Source organism: Camellia sinensis, chromosome 9, assembly GCF_055761805.1.
Source record: "Camellia sinensis isolate YWXY chromosome 9, ASM5576180v1, whole genome shotgun sequence".
Lineage (NCBI taxonomy): Eukaryota > Viridiplantae > Streptophyta > Magnoliopsida > Ericales > Theaceae > Camellia > Camellia sinensis.
In genome coordinates, this window is record NC_138969.1 from 60,971,532 (window position 1) to 60,990,408 (window position 18,877).

The window sequence follows — 18,877 nt, forward strand, 5'->3', positions numbered from 1 at the left end:
TCAACACATCAGAGTAAAGGGGCCAAAAGGGAAGCAAAATTTAAAACTTTGTCCATAGAGCCGTGCTTATATGCACATCAAACAGACCATACTCGGATACGTTAATAACCCACATCGAAAGTACAGTTTGACAAAATTCATTACAGACAGGATCATCCAAAACGAGTCAACCTATAACAGACTATGTACAGACATACACTAGGCCCTTGCCAACAAGACAAAACATAAGTACATACAAAAAGGGCAAGGATGGCCTCATGTGTGAGGCACAAGGTTGACTCTCCCAAAACTCGTGTTGTTCCTAGCAGGCTTCACTGGGGCTGGGTTGTGCTTCTCTTGGCTCACCTACAAACACATGAATGAGCGTGAGCGATCGCCCAGTGAATAATATCAAACATGACAATTACATAACAAAATGTAGAACAACATGCTCCAAACGGCCTTGGGCCCAATTCATACTTCTATTTAACAATATATATATATAACTGTACAAAATTCAAATCAAGTAACTGTAGTTTCAACCATTCTGGCCTTTGGCCCATTCAGATTTCCATTCATGTCAAAACGGCCTTCGGCCCATTCATTCACGTCGAAACGGCCTTCGGCCCATTCATTCTTATCAAAACGGCCTTCGGCCCATTCATTCTTATCAAAACGGCCTTTGGCCCATTCATTCATGTCAAAACGGCCTTCGGCCCATTCATTCTTATCAAAACGGCCTTTGGCCCATTCATTCTTATCAAAACGGCCTTTGGCCCATTCATTCATGTCAAAACGGCCTTCGGCCCATTCATTCTTATCAAAACGGCCTTCGGCCCATTCATTCTTATCAAAACGGCCTTTGGCCCATTCATTCATGTCAAAACGGCCTTCGGCCCATTCATTCTTATCAAAACGGCCTTCGGCCCATTCATTCATGTCAAAACGGCCTTCGGCCCATTCATTCTTATCAAAACGGCCTTCGGCCCATTCATTCTTATCAAAACGGCCTTTGGCCCATTCATTCATGTCAAAACGGCCTTCGGCCCATTCATTCTTATCAAAACGGCCTTCGGCCCATTCATTCATGTCAAAACGGCCTTCGGCCCATTCATTCTTATCAAAACGACCTTTGGTCCATTCCCAACTAACAATTCATAAAGTTTATAAGGGAATAACAATTGGACATTGATAAGCTTTCAAATATTGATATTACTCACAGTGATTGGCTTGTGGATTCGCCCTGGAGCTTGACCCTACACATTCCATGAACACAAAAGGGGTCATTAACAATTCAATCCGTTCCTTAATTCACATATTCCTCTTTTAGGCTTTATTCTTATCTCATTAGCTCATTTACAATGCTTAACATAAGCCTAAGAATGCTTGCAAGTGAAAGAGAACGGAAAACAGAACACAAAATGCAAAAACAGGATTTCAGAAAATAGGGTCCCCGCTCGAGCGTGGACTTCCCCGCTCGAGCGGACCCTTAGGTCTGCAAAAGTACTGGTTGCCTTCAATTCCAGCTCGAGCGTGAACTCGGCCGCTCGAGCGGACTGCCTGTCTACATAGCTCCCCGCTCGAGCGTCAACTTCCCCGCTCGAGCGGGAACCATGTCTGCAGAAAATGCTGGGAGCTCGATTTCTCCGCTCGAGCGTCAGGTTCCCCGCTCGAGCGGACATCAAAATTCTGGGTTTTCCAGATTGTGTTCTTGAGCTCCCTTCAACATTCAAACCGTCATTTCATGCTTTTGGTTGCTCCAATTTCACATATACTTGTACTAACATGGTATAAACACCAAAATACATCTTCATGGAGCCCAATTTCATAAATCAAATACATGCATGGCTCAATTTAATTCAAGCTCAATTCTATCATACACATTCATGCATTCCAAAGCTCCTATCTTTAATTATTCAACATGCATGCTAATCTTGACTTCATTTTCATTCCAAATAATGCAAATGGTGCTCATTCTCATGGAGCTCAACAAAAACATGCTTGCATGTAAGATTTAACACCTTTATTTCCATATTCAACTTAATACATGCATGATTATGCAAAATCATGGTGATCTTACACATACATGTGCACATTAGCTTCAAATTCATCAATTATAGCACAGCTCTTGTTCTTGATCACCAATAAATCTTTAATTCACAAAATCACAAGTTCAATCTCATGAATTTACTCACCTAGGAGCCTTAAACACCCAAGCTCTAGCCAAATCTTGAGCTAAATCCCCAATTTCCCAAGCTTGAGCCAAAAATTACACAATTCTCTCCTTCTCTCTCTCTATAGCCGGCTCTCTCTCTCTTTATTTTGAGTCCCAAATTCAGCCAAATGAAATGAAGAAGAGAGGATGGAGAGTGTAGTGACTTAACAACAAAACCCACTAAGGCCAATATAATATTAATAAGGTAATTGGGCTCTAATTCATCAATTTAATCAACTTAATCTGACCCGAATCAATTTCTAATTAAATTTCACCGTAGGCTCTAAAAAGTATGCCGACCACAATGGCGTAATCAATTTCGGGTTCTGTGGCCGATAAGGCCTCCAATTTAATTTCCGAAGTGGTAAAATCAAACAGATATTCCTACGGTGAACAGATAGAAATTCAAAACCACATATTTTCACATAATGGCATACAAAACCATAACAAACACATAATCACATCTTATTAAGGACCAATTAACATATTACGGGACAGGGGTATTACAGTCTTCCCCCCTTTAGGAAGTTTGGTCCTCCAAACTTAATTCACCTTTAGTCAGGCACAATTCGGAAAACTTTTTATTCAATGGTTCCAACCCTTTTGGTAGTTAGCTGCTTAGTCTCAAAATCGAGCAACACTCTGCTCTCAATCAGTCAAAGACTCAACTTTTCCTCCATACAAGACTTGTATGGTGTCACACCAAACTAGAGCGCAAGCTACTGTCGTAGACAAAGTTTGCCAATGATGGATGGATTCCCCCAACTACCTTGGAAATCTAAAACATACATTTGGAGCATTCCCTCCAGAATAAAAAAGGTTCCTTCTGACTGTACATCAATTTACGGATGGAAAGTAACGCCGAATCATAATTCAGTTTCGTAACAAATTCATAATTCATCCAGATCATACACAGAAATCATAAGTCATGATTAAGTTTACGTGATACGTCCATTAGCATTAACAGATCAGAACGGAACAGAGTAGAACAGAACATATGCACGTGGGGTCACGAATAACCAGTTCCATAAAGGAACCTCCGGATCCGGGTAACATAACAGAACAGAAGCTGAGCCCCCATTGCCTCTTGAAGGCTTTTCAGAATTCAAACACATTTTAGAATTTCTGTCTAAACAATAGATACTGGGACCCCATGTAAACGAACGATCTTATCGATGTAAACAGTGGCTAGTCTACAAGCATCATACAAAATTTTATAGGGAGAAATGGGCAACTTCAATAACTTTACCTACAATAGCCCAAATGGGCCTTATACCTTGGGTGCTCAAGGTAGCCCCACAACGAAATTCGTAGCCACCTATTCCCATTTCCATTCCAAAATGGAGAGAGGTTGAAGTAGTCCCGCCACTATCTAAAATTCAACTTCGACCTGTTGGCACCAAAAAAAATATTTAGACATATTCACCAACTGACCTCTTCAAGGTAGGTCACCAACATATTTATTTCAATGTCAGCTAACTTTATCACAGAAGTTCGGTTTATTCCGTGTCACGAAAGTTCAATTCATTCTTCAATAATTCCACGATTCACAATCCAATTCGGTATTCAGTCTAGTGACGCATCACAGTTATCCAAGGTCAATCAAAAGTCTTCAGAAATTCAAAGTGGATCCAGACACTAATTCCCTAACCAACAAAGGTAGCATCGAGGCAATTACCCATACAACGCATATAGTCCGTACATCCCCATAGTACCAATTGTAAAATACAACAACACTGAGGCAATCGACCTCTAATAGAATACACGTATTCTCAGTTCATTCAACAGTTTACAATTTGCAATTCACAATTCAATAAGGCAATCCATATACGTAAATCCCCATGATGTCAAAGGCGTTATCAAAGGAGTCGATCGCATGCCAAACACAATTCACACATTCTCAAGGTTCACTCACAGAATATAATGACACTGGGTGGTTATTCACAAGACGTACTGAATTCGCGCATTTCCGGACAATCAGGGTTTTTCAAAGCTCCTTGGACGTTAAAACATTTACATAATACCAAAGGATGACATTCCGAACAAAACAAAGGAATAATCGTCTCGGAATCGAAGCACACCCGTTCGCGACCGTCGGTGGCCGATTCCAGATCGATTAGTCAAACCCACCCGTACGAAACCATCGGTGGCAAAAGGTATCTCAATCAAAGGTGCTACATAGGCTTAACGTCCCCTAGCACGAAAGGACACTCTAAGAATGTCATCAAAGCAACACAACACCATTCACTATAACCTGATTTTCCCAAAATCTGATAATACTGAAGCAACCACTCTCCCTTACAAAACATGTTCTGATCAGTCAAAGACAAAAGTTCAGTACTGCTCAAAATCAAATCAATCTACCGTCATCGGTTCCCATAGCGTCAAACAACAAAATGGAACAACACTCCTTACGACACCCAATCACGGGGTTTGTACAATTCGGTTCGTTTTTAACACATATGTCCTCAATAGTTGGGGATTGATTCTCAACGACGTTCATAGTTAGATCAATCTGTTGATAGCCCCCAAAAGGTCTTTCAAATAAGTCAAGTATCCCAAATGAATTCAAGTTTTGGGCCTATCAGTTTTTTCTGCCAAGAATAATCTGGCTATTTATTTATAGACAATTCTTAACCCCCTTTTTCAGAATCAACTTAGATAGAGGTTCTTATCAATCAACCCAAGCAAAGGTCTTGTCAGATTAGATCAAACAAGGGCTCCATCAAATTATATCAAATGAGGGTTCCATCGGAACAATATCAGGCAAAGGTTCTATTGGATCGAATCAGATAACAATTTTCTCAAACAGGGCACATTCGGTTCTGTAAGGCATACTTCGTTTGCTTAGGTACACGGTTGATAGTTTCTTAACTGCCCTAAGTTCATCAGTTCTCCAAGTCAAATCGGAGTCATTCATCACAACTGTTCATATCAAAGTGTTTCAAATTACGTACAATACGGTATTGTCCACATGAGTTCAGGTATAGTTACATAAGCATGCAAGTGTTCATATCAGGAGGTACGTATCATAATCAGTATAGCAGTTCCCAAATAAGCCTTATATGCAAGAACATGGTGCACAGTAATACATTATACAAAGTTCCTCGGGTACACATAGTATGGGATTGTTACGCAAAAGTTCCAAATTAGTCACATCACCCAGTCAACTTTCTACCAATCAAAATATATGGTCTCACAATTATAGAGTTTATCATTTAGGGCGCTCAACTTGGTCACACGATTTCAGAATCATAATCCCAGTGGTTTAGTCATTGAAGACGGTAGCATAATAAATCACCCTGAGCATAGGTGTAGATAGATACATGTGCATGTGCATAGTCAATCAATACCCCAAAACGTATTTCACAAATCTCCCAAACGGGACATATACCTCCAATGAATACAGTCTCGATCATGTGGGTCTAACCAATCTAGATACACATGCAGCAGATATGAAATATATGCCGATCCGAATCAAATGATATCTCAAGCGAAGACGTACAAACGTACTAATTCAGAATCAATCAACACATAAGCATTCATTTGTAAACAGTATAGATACCTGGGATAAGGGTTACAACATTCTGAGTGCTTTCTAGGATGAGTGTGATTACTCCATCCTGAGTAGCAATTCCTACCACTGGTACGGATTTAGCCAAGGCAGAGGATTCATTCACATTTCATTCAATCCGGGGACAGTTCCTTGCCGTATGGTCCATTTTACCATATCTATAACGAGCCCCAGAAGTCTAAACTCCTCGGTGTTTCTCACACTGGTGGTGGCAAAGGTTCTTGCCGTAGCGGCAACTGACGCTGTTGTCTCAAGATCTCTGCCAATTCTTGTACTACTCTTTCCGGACTATCAAGTCGGGCTGTGGAAGAACCTTCCAACCCGTATGCCCTTAACTTGCCCATACTCTACACAATTCTTATCAAACTTTACCGAATACTGGGATGCCCAATACGAAATTAAACACAAAATCACATGAGTACATTCGCACATAGGCACATTGTTATATTCTCCTTTCATATATCGTACGCAATTGATCACTTACGTAACAGATAATTGCATATTTATCAAATATCGCATGCTGAACATTTACTAAGTAATTATATACTCAAATCATGTTCATATTTCAAATAGACACCCGTAGGCAGAATTGAATGCACATAAACAACTTTTCATGTATGTGCATTATAACAAAATAAACTTGTTGTACACATTAGTGTAACAATTTATATCTCATTTCGAATCATGTGTGGTACTTCTTTTAGCGTGACATATCATGTTGGTCAAGCATATCAACATATCTCTTACATAGGCCACGGTATTATTTCCCCCGGGCGAGGGCCTGTGCCACGGTATTATTTCCCCCGGGCTAGGGCTTTATGACCATAAGCCACAGTATTATATCCCCTGGGCGAGGGCCTCCGCTAAGGATACCACAATTATGTTCAAGGAGAATTTAGGAAATCATTCATTTATATCAAACATAGCTTTATACACAATACAGAGATTCACAAGTATGCATACACCAGAGAGCATACGTATTCCAAAGGTTTACCATGCAAGCAATTTACAAATTATAGCACATGACTGTTCATACCGAAACACTTAAACATATTCTTGATGCTTTCAGATTTCTACTTATCACGTGAATGCATCCTAGAACTTTTCTAGACGCTTATTGCGCTTTTGGACAAGTGTGTGAGTTATTAACTCGTGCTCTGATACCACTCTGTCACGACCCGAACCCGCCCCCATGGGTTAAGGACGCAACCGGCCAGTAATCCTAAGATTACCTACGGCCTCAAACCAAAACAGACTCAACACATCAGAGTAAAGGGGCCAAAAGGGAAGCAAAATTTAAAACTTTGTCCATAGAGCCGTGCTTATATGCACATCAAACAGACCATACTCGGATACGTTAATAACCCACATCGAAAGTACAGTTTGACAAAATTCATTACAGACAGGATCATCCAAAACGAGTCAACCTATAACAGACTATGTACAGACATACACTAGGCCCTTGCCAACAAGACAAAACATAAGTACATACAAAAAGGGCAAGGATGGCCTCATGTGTGAGGCACAAGGTTGACTCTCCCAAAACTCGTGTTGTTCCTAGCAGGCTTCACTGGGGCTGGGTTGTGCTTCTCTTGGCTCACCTACAAACACATGAATGAGCGTGAGCGATCGCCCAGTGAATAATATCAAACATGACAATTACATAACAAAATGTAGAACAACATGCTCCAAACGGCCTTGGGCCCAATTCATACTTCTATTTAACAATATATATATATATAACTGTACAAAATTCAAATCAAGTAACTGTAGTTTCAACCATTCTGGCCTTTGGCCCATTCAGATTTCCATTCATGTCAAAACGGCCTTCGGCCCATTCATTCACGTCGAAACGGCCTTCGGCCCATTCATTCTTATCAAAACGGCCTTCGGCCCATTCATTCTTATCAAAACGGCCTTTGGCCCATTCATTCATGTCAAAACGGCCTTCGGCCCATTCATTCTTATCAAAACGGCCTTCGGCCCATTCATTCTTATCAAAATGGCCTTTGGCCCATTCATTCATGTCAAAACGGCCTTCGGCCCATTCATTCTTATCAAAACGGCCTTCGGCCCATTCATTCTTATCAAAACGGCCTTGGGCCCATTCATTCATGTCAAAACGGCCTTCGGCCCATTCATTCTTATCAAAACGGCCTTCGGCCCATTCATTCTTATCAAAACGGCCTTCGGCCCATTCATTCTTATCAAAACGGCCTTTGGCCCATTCATTCATGTCAAAACGGCCTTCGGCCCATTCATTCTTATCAAAACGGCCTTCGGCCCATTCATTCATGTCAAAACGGCCTTCGGCCCATTCATTCTTATCAAAACGACCTTTGGTCCATTCCCAACTAACAATTCATAAAGTTTATAAGGGAATAACAATTGGACATTGATAAGCTTTCAAATATTGATATTACTCACAGTGATTGGCTTGTGGATTCGCCCTGGAGCTTGACCCTACACATTCCATGAACATAAAAGGGGTCATTAACAATTCAATCCGTTCCTTAATTCACATATTCCTCTTTTAGGCTTTATTCTTATCTCATTAGCTCATTTACAATGCTTAACATAAGCCTAAGAATGCTTGCAAGTGAAAGAGAACGGAAAACAGAACACAAAATGCAAAAACAGGATTTCAGAAAATAGGGTCCCCGCTCGAGCGTGGACTTCCCCGCTCGAGCGGACCCTTAGGTCTGCAAAAGTACTGGTTGCCTTCAATTCCAGCTCGAGCGTGAACTCGGCCGCTCGAGCGGACTGCCTGTCTACATAGCTCCCCGCTCGAGCGTCAACTTCCCCGCTCGAGCGGGAACCATGTCTGCAGAAAATGCTGGGAGCTCGATTTCTCCGCTCGAGCGTCAGGTTCCCCGCTCGAGCGGACATCAAAATTCTGGGTTTTCCAGATTGTGTTCTTGAGCTCCCTTCAACATTCAAACCGTCATTTCATGCTTTTGGTGGCTCCAATTTCACATATACTTGTACTAACATGGTATAAACACCAAAATACATCTTCATGGAGCCCAATTTCATAAATCAAATACATGCATGGCTCAATTTAATTCAAGCTCAATTCTATCACACACATTCATGCATTCCAAAGCTCCTATCTTTAATTATTCAACATGCATGCTAATCTTGACTTCATTTTCATTCCAAATAATGCAAATGGTGCTCATTCTCATGGAGCTCAACAAAAACATGCTTGCATGTAAGATTTAACACCTTTATTTCCATATTCAACTTAATACATGCATGATTATGCAAAATCATGGTGATCTTACACATACATGTGCACATTAGCTTCAAATTCATCAATTATAGCACAACTCTTGTTCTTGATCACCAATAAATCTTTAATTCACAAAATCACAAGTTCAATCTCATGAATTTACTCACCTAGGAGCCTTAAACACCCAAGCTCTAGCCAAATCTTGAGCTAAATCCCCAATTTCCCAAGCTTGAGCCAAAAATTACACAATTCTCTCCTTCTCTCTCTCTATAGCCGGCTCTCTCTCTCTTTATTTTGAGTCCCAAATTCAGCCAAATGAAATGAAGAAGAGAGGATGGAGAGTGTAGTGACTTAACAACAAAACCCACTAAGGCCAATATAATATTAATAAGGTAATTGGGCTCTAATTCATCAATTTAATCAACTTAATCTGACCCGAATCAATTTCTAATTAAATTTCACCGTAGGCTCTAAAAATTATGCCGACCACAATGGCGTAATCAATTTCGGGTTCTGTGGCCGATAAGGCCTCCAATTTAATTTCCGAAGTGGTAAAATCAAACAGATATTCCTACGGTGAACAGATAGAAATTCAAAACCACATATTTTCACATAATGGCATACAAAACCATAACAAACACATAATCACATCTTATTAAGGACCAATTAACATATTACGGGACAGGGGTATTACAGCTACCAAACGATTTAGTAGCCAAAAGTGGGTCTACAGCGACTAAAAGGAATTTTGTCGCTGACAATATATGTTTGGCGACCAAAATTTTTCATACCAAACAATTTAGTAGTTAAAGGTACCTCTACGGCTACTAAAATTTCTTTTAGTCGCCAATTTTGATATGTTTATCTACTAAAAAATATTTTTAGTCGCCAATTGTAATATTTTTACCTACTAAATTTTTTTTAGTCACCAATAATCAACATTCCCCTACTAAAAAAAATTAGTAGCTAAAAAGTTGACTTTTGCCGACTAATATTATTTTTGGTAGCCAATTCCGTAACTTTTGGCGACTAAATTGTTTTTAGTAGCCAAAAATGGTTGGCAAAAATGTATTTTGTTGTAGTGCCATAATTGGAATGTAATATTATTTGAATATAATTATTTTTTGTGTTATTTAGAAATAATTTTTAATTTGGAAATGGAAACCCTATACCTACAAAAGTCAATTTTAAAATAAAAATTAATTTTAAATTAATTCATTAATAATGACTTTATAAATTTCCTTTAATTATATTTCTTCCAAAGACTAATAGGAAAAGATTTTTAAAATTGTGTTTTAAATTTTGGAAAGATTATCATGGAAAGATTTAGTTGTAGGCTTCCTTTTCAAATTAAGAATTATTTACAATTAAAAAAAAAGAATTATTTTCAAATAATATTACATTGAAATTATGGCATTACATTTCAAGGGAAAAAAAATAGAATAACAATTATCATATCTAAAGTGACACTTTAGAGATTTTAAAATGTAAACTTAAATTTATATAAATCTAATTGTGGACAATCATTGCAAGACATGGAACATTTAATGGTGTAATTTTTATTTTTATTTTTATTTTTAAAAAGTATCTTAAAAAGTAAAAAGTAAAAAACATTCTTCTCTTACTTTTTAATTTGTTTAAAATAATTTTGCCTTATAAAATATATGTTACACCAAATACTCTAACACAAATTATTAAATATGTATAATTGAATAAATCATGCCGAATATGAACAATATTCAACACATGCAAAACTAAATTATTTTTAAAAAATGTTTCCTAAATATAAAAAAAAAATTACTTTGGCTTATTAATTTTGTATAATTTGGCTATACGTAAACTTTAATCATGATTGATTTTCAAAATCTCTTAGAGTACTTTTTGCCTCTCATGTATAACTTGCTGCTAATAGATAAATTTAAGGCATTTAAAAGTATCTATGGTTGGAAACTCAAAAAAAAAAAAAAAAAAAAAGGTGCATGTTATAAGAAGAACAATTAAAATGCTTATCGTTAAAAAAAAAATATATATAGACTTTTTTTTCACCCTTAAATCTGAACACGAAGCTATCTTCTTTACATATTTAATCATCACAAATCCTCCATCATATTTCTCTAAAAAAAAAAAAAAGTAGAAACAACGCAAAACATTACTAATAGAAAATGCTCTATTAATAGAGTACTTTAGCAAATAGAAAATGTTCTAGTAGACAACATACCTTACTAATTAAAATTTATCAAATGATAAATGATTTTAGAATCGATCTACATTTTAGATTTGTCGATGCCGCTCTCCCCCTGGACCCTACAACTATCACCTCCGCTTTGACTATACCACACTTAGCAATGAATTTTGAAGAAAAAATTGGAACATAATCAATTAGAAAATAATAAATATTGGCTAACATTTAATATCTCTAGTAAAAGAGTTTAAAAGTATTGCGATAATCTATTGGATGAAATAATATTTTACACGATAAGCAAGTTTTATGTGAAGAAATTGTTCGTCATTGTGTAATAGCTAGGGTTTGTATAGAGAGGGTAGATTGGAGAAAAGAAGAAAGAATAATGAATTTTAATCTCTCATTTTGAATTTTTTTAAGAGAGAATAGACAAATCATGAAAGATTTACTTTTAACTTTCCTTTTAAAAAACATAAATCATTAAGTAATTAGTATTTTTATAATTATTACATTAATGTGTTAGCCAATACAATTTTTTTAAATTTATTTTTTAATTCAAAAATTCAGTTTGAAACTCTCAAAAAATTGCTCAAGAAAAGTCGTTTTACTATAATATATAATAATATAGATTACAAATTCAAACGTATGTGTCTCAAAGATTAGAACTAGGTTAATGGTGAAGGATTTTTAATTTTTAATTTAAAAAAAAAATTTATATCTCAAAACATATATATATATATATACACACACTACAGGAAATTTGTTTTTTAGCGGCGTTTTAAAAATGCCGCGAAAAGCCTTAAAAACGCCGTAATATCTTATAGCGACATGTAAAATTTTCGCCGCTGATACGGCCGCCGCAATAGCTACCCAACGTTTAAAAAACGTCGCTAAAAATATTAGACGGCGTTTCTTAAAACGCCACAAAATCTTTGACGACCATCTCACCCTCCGTCCCAAATTAACGTGTGACGTCATAATGATGTCATTTAGTGGCGTTTTTTGAACTTTTTTTTTTTTTCTTTTTTTGGGTTGGGTGGTAAGAACTAGAGGTCCAAAGACCAATTCCTGAAGACAGATAGACATTTTGACAACAAATTATAAACCCACCACTACATCAAGCAGCTGCATTCCAATTCACACAAAAATTATGGGATTAAAACAAGCCTAGGTATCAAAGTGGAGTAGTAGACAATTAGAATAATTTATAAACAAAAAAGTTTACCAAACATGTTTAAATGGTAGTATTAAATTTTTTTGTAAACATAAACAAGAAATTGAGAGCCTAAACTTTACCAAACAGCCTTCACATTCAAATAAAAATTTTCAAATGCATTGAAGCATAATGAACCATAAATGACCAACTTTTCTGTCAGTTCAGTGAGGCTGATTCATGGCTTGTAACAGAAAGATATCACTCAAACAAAGCAATGCTTTCATAAGCTCATTCTGTTTAAAGGTCACAATGAAGCCAATCAAGCCCACAAGGAATAGGGAAATCTTATAACAGTTCCCAAGAACACTGAAAAGATTTAAATTTCAATTGATATAACAATAGATCATATACACTGCTAGCATTGAAAAATGATATTGTGCACACTATATTTATCATTTTTGAGACCCATACAAAATCACAAAAAGGCCGTGTGTGTGGATAAATCCAGGGTTGAGAGAGCGATGATCTTGTTGCGTAGTCATGCCTGAGCAATTTACAGCAAAAGAATCCGAACAATGTATCCAAAGCTGATAAAGGTGGCCGGTGATTCGGACCATCCAAAATTCCAGAAACAGAACGGCTTTTGCTCCAGCAATCAAGGCCGAATCAAAGGGGCATATGAACCTAACATAAGCTTGATTGATTGTCCTGAATTACCTCAGAAAAACATCATTTACAACAGAGAATAAGTCCCAAAATTAAATAGTCAAGACAAGTTATAAGTTTTCCTAAACCAAATAGTAGATCAAGTTACAGAAACATATGTTGGCTTGTGGACAAAAAAGGGTAAAGGAAGGTCTGATACTAAATCACCATAACTAATACTGAGACTAGATATACAAAATCAATCAGAGTAGGACCTTAAAGTACTTATATAAAAATACACTATAGTCCGCAGCCAGTGTCTACAGTTCCACGATAGACATTCAGACAGTATGCCGCCTTCAAAAGAAAACCTCAGTGACATGCCTACCACTGCTTCATAACAGCCATTGCCAAAAGTTAACAAGGAGACAGGATGATAGATATTCAACCATCTTAGACAATTTATCCATCATTAAAAAAAATAAATAAAAAGAAGAAGAAAGAAAAGAAAAATCTTAGAGCATTATGAGCAACAAAATGATTGCATGCCCAAATTTTCATCATTGTCTAATAGCAAGCAGAGGTACATTTGGGACAACAAAACAACAGGAGATTACTTCCTTTCTTCACAGTGGATAAATGGTATAAACGGAAGTGGGAGACAACTATGGTTCCAGGATAAATCTGTCAATTTGTTACATTTAATTAAAGCTTTTGTCAAGCCTAACAATATGAAAAGGTAACAAGTTGTAACCTTGAGAATGCATCAATCACTCAACTGGTATTCCAATTCATATAGCAACTTATGATTATTATGACATGAAATGAACAAATATCAGATACACGTGTGAACTTGACTTTAACATTCAGCCCAACAAACATGATCAGGATTATTATAACATGAAATGAACTAATATCAGATATACATGTGAACTTGACTTTAACATTCAGCCCAACAAACATTATCAGGATTAGGAAATAAGACAATAACTCCATAGCATAAATATTTACCTTTTCCAAAGAGTAAAACTAAAAGGTCCTGAAACAACTGGTAGACAATGAATAAGCATTAATCTTTATTAACCACTTATAAAAAAAAATAGTTTAGGGCACAGTGAGTCTCTAACTTCTAATAGTAGACTTGCCAATACAGCAGTCATTGTGATCCAATTGTACAATCAAGATAATAACAGATCCGAAGTAACCCAGAAACAAGGCATTTCTCAATCTAAATGCACCAACAATAATATAATGGTCAACATATGCCTAAAACATTATCACAAAATTAAGCTTTATCTCCATGAAGGACTTGGCTTGCTCCACATTAGGATTCCAAATGAAATTCCAAAAAATTAAATCAAATTTAATGTTGTAGTAACCTCACCTTATGAAGCAATGTCCTGCGACTTGTCATATGTGCAGTAAGTGCTGGAATTCTTGAAACAGAGAGAGCATCAAAAAACAAAAGAACAATCACTTGCCACTGCTTCATTCTGAATGGGGGAAGTGGATCAATAAAAGACATCGTATCCAGCAAGTGCCTCTGTAAATAGAACTTCTGTTTGAGCATCTAAAACCCTTTACCAATTTTTCATCAAAATTTATTCAAAATTTGAGTAAAAAACTAGATTTGATATAAACTACTCCAATCCTTTCATCAAAATCTTTTAAAAATTCCCCTCTTCTCCAATGCTTTATATTTTCAAATTCAACAAATAAGTGAGAAGGAGAAAGCAATCCAACTAGAATGGTTTAGAATGAACCTGAGTTTGTCATATCTACTTCTTCTTCTTTTCTTTCTTTGATATGTGAACCTGCATTTGGTAAGAACAAATAACATGAATAAAATGTCATATGAAAATTTCATAATTAACTATTTACTCACTTCCTTGGACGAACGATGGCAATTAAATGATGAGGTGTATGCATGGGATTGTTGTTGTGAATGCACATGTGTAGCAGCTGGTGCAACAAGCCCACCCATGGCCTGTTGAGACTCCAATTGCTCTATTCATGCTTGTTGAGCTTGGATTGTGCCTTTCATCTCCATTTGTACTTTCTGTTGATTAAGCATAGCATCCATCATCTCTTTCATTTGCATCTCCATTTGTGCTTTATATTGGTTAAGTTGCTCTTGGACTTGCATTTGGATGATACGAGTTTGTTCTTGCGATTACCTATATCCGCCTCCAAAGGCATCTGTCGGAGAAGGACCCAATCCATATGTTCGAACACGACCAGGTCGCTCAGGCCCTAGAACCTGTGTGATAATTTCTTCATCTATAGCATTGGATTGCGCCCCAAGATCCTTCATTTGTGTCTACAATTGTTAATTAGTAATTAATCACCAATAAAATTCAGCCTACGAGCAAGACATAATTAGTTAATTCTCACTTCCAATTTGCAGGCACTGTTAAAGGTAACTCTCTATCAAATTTAACTATCTACTTTGTCTCTCTTCAAGTTTAGATTTCTACTTTATTCATCAGGTAGTTTCTACGTCAAATCTGTTCATAGTCTCTATGATTCAACTCACACTTGTGTGCCTATGTGGAAAGGTATATATAGTCTTCTACAGAATTGTGATATTTGCCCGATTGGTTTGGAGTAAGTGGATTGTTGCTTGTGATTTACGGATTAAAACCAAACAAACTACCAGTAAAATTTAAACAATTGCAAAGCACACATTATCATCCTCATCAATAAATACACCAACCAAAAATAATTACCAACTACCTTATATATATGTTAGTAGTAGATTTATGTCTTTAATTCAATAAGAGATCAAAATTACTTGGGTTGATATCATAATCATAGCTCCACTTAGTCTCTAGAGTGAGCACTTGAAATGATTTCTCAAACTAATCATAGCTATCAATGTTCTGCAAAATGCATTATTATAATTATGGTGCTACATACCATGACCTCAGCAACTTTATCATTACTTGGTTTGTTATCCTTCGAGTACCCAGCCATCCACACCTCTAAGCAAGTTGCAGGAACTCCATTCTTCTTATTAGTTTCCTACAATTACACTTAAAATTAAGTAACAAAATCAAAATATACAATTTCAATTTGAAATATAAAGAAACTATATACCTCTACTCGAACAACTGAGAATGGTTTTCTGCCAGTTATGTGATTTAATGTCTTCTTCTTCTGAATTTCTTTGTTTTTTGTACTTTTTTTCTGTTACATATGAACACAAACACAAGATAATTTATTAATTTAACAAACTCATCTTATGAGATTACGATAGAGATCAATAAACAATTTAAATGATACTTGTGCCTTCCGAGTGCCCCAATAATAGACTAAGCTTCGCCATTGATGCTCATGTACTCTTTCGGGTCGATGAGTTAACCTATCAGCATCGTTGTCGAATGGCGTATACCCCATTTGTTTAACTCTAGCCTTCCACTCTCTCCATTTTTTTCCAACAGATGCCAAAACAAATTTCTTCATTGACTCATCGGCATCTGTATTGACCTGCAAATAATTGGCAACTTTGTGACTATATATTGTGCCATGCCAGATGACTGAAGACTGAAACTTTATATTTCAAAAGTTGTTTACAAGATCACAGGCTTGTAGACATTTAAATGACAAGAATCAAGATCATAGGCTTACAAGTTGTTTTCAAGATCACAGGATTGAAAAACAACAAATTGAGTGTCTACCACAATATCAATATGTAAAAGGAGTTAATATTCAGTTAAAATTGATATGTAAAATACAATAATTCTTTTACCTTTACTTCTCTCCAAATTCTCTCTTTGTTTTCCTTCGGTACATGGCTCCAAGTTCTATAAGTGAGGGGCATAAGGTTCCCATCTCGAGCTAAAACACCCAAACGAGAAGCCAAGGGTGTATACCCGTCAACCACTTGGTTCAACTCATTAGGCACAATATGTAAAATGCCACCACTTGGGTTCCAATCACTACCATGCAGAATGATAAAAATTGACTCATCGGCATCTTGAAAGAATAATGTACATTTGGTTACTCTCAATATATGGGAATAAAAATAGAAAAGGAAAAAAATAGGGGGAGGATGTATTATCAGCACTGAAGATTCTAATATGCAAACATTTGGCTTCTATCTCCTACATACACCTATGAACACAACAAATACATGTAGTTATATACAGCACACAGAATTCATGCTAACACAATACCCAACTCCCATTTGCTCCCTCAACTATAGCCCCAAACAAGTGCATTGACCACGTGCTCTTAATGTTACATGGACTGACCAAGATCCTCCTCCCACTAAGAGAAAATCATCTTCTACGCAGATACTAAAAATTTCCCTTCCAAAAAGAGCATCAAATAATTTTCAGAAACTAAAAAATTATTAGTACAAAGAATGCAAAAAGAATCATTCAATGCCATACAAACATTAAGTGATCAATTGGACTCCAATTCCATCTGATTTTGCTGACATATACTAACCACCATCCCAAACCCAAGTTCCTTCATCCTTACATCTGTAGAGAAAGGAATAATGAAATGCAAAAATAAACTATGCTAAATGAAATAAAACCATACCAGCAGTAGTTTAAAAAAAAGAAATGTAAAACATCAAAAGAAAAAAGAACATTAACAAAGAAATCTAATGGAGTAATTCAATTGAATAAAATAATTCATACCAGCAGTAGTGTCATGTGTTGAACCAGTACTCGATGATGCACTAGGCAAGCTACTTGGAGGATACCATGACATGGGTGGATCAGGTATGATGCGTGTACTCTCGTCTGAACTCTCATCTGCACTCCCACTATAAGAACTCTCAGAATTTGCAGAGGCTGAATGTTGCCTCTGCCTAGAGCATCGTCGATCTGTCATGCTAGTTTACAGAAGACCACAAGCATACGTGTAGAATTTTATGGGTTAGCAATGAATACAAAGTACAATAGATACGATAGTGAATACATAAACAATAGAATTTTAATATCTAACAGAATATGATATTGTAATGTTACCAGTTCAACACCATTTTTGGCACAAAAGAATCTACTACATTAAGATTTTCCAAAATAGTAAAAAAATTTCTCTAGAAATTTAAATTTTAAACACAATCTTAATATAACAAGTATGATCATTCGCAAGGACGTAAAAGGATGTCTCAAGGACAATCACATTGAAAAGAAAACAAATGACGCATTTTAAAAGGAAAGGTTTCATTAACATGAATATCCATGCTAAAAGCACAAATGTAACAATGAATATGAAACAAAATTACAATATCATATCATTTCTTCATCATCTTCAGATTGTATCTGTGTCGATATCCCAAGAGGTCCAATAGTTTCATCAATAGTTGTTCCAACTTCACCTTTTCTAACCCAATTTATGTCCTCTTCACAAGCAAACGAAGTTGTATCTAACTCTTGGTCGCCAAATCCTTCCACTTCATTGTGATGTTCTCCATCATTAATTGGTTGTTCTCCACACACCTCATACAAGTCTCTAGGTTTCATCTTGACTACAACATCCCAATCAGCTCCAACAGGATCATTAACATAGAAAACTTGTTGTGCCTGAGATGCTAGGATGAATGGCTCGTCGCTATTTTGTTTCTTTGTACATAACAAATGATTGAAATTAACAAGTGTGAAACCAAACCCATCCTGCTTCAGTCCTTTGTTGTTGTCAATCCAGTCGCACATGAATAGCACATATCTACGGTCGTATGAGTAATACAATTCAGTAATATCTGTCACATATCCATAGTATGCTACTTCACCTTCCACGGGATTCATGTCTCTGGTACTTGTATAGCTACAAGTCTTTGCTTTCACCATAACCCCACTATTTTGAGTTTTTCTTCTCCACTCACGACTCCTCGTATGATACCTAGTACCAGTAATTATATACCCACTGAATCT

General features: G+C 36.5%; 1 long non-coding RNA gene across 1 annotated transcript; it reads right to left on the bottom strand.

The window, feature by feature from the left end:
- Window positions 1–14,868: 14,868 nt before the first annotated feature.
- On the bottom strand, window positions 14,869–16,931 carry LOC145799105 (uncharacterized). Its single transcript, XR_014341112.1, has 4 exons — window positions 16,738–16,931; window positions 16,086–16,475; window positions 15,906–16,010; window positions 14,869–15,306 (listed from the first exon to the last, which is right to left on the bottom strand). It is a non-coding gene; the product is annotated as an uncharacterized LOC145799105 (long non-coding RNA).
- Window positions 16,932–18,877: the final 1,946 nt, after the last annotated feature.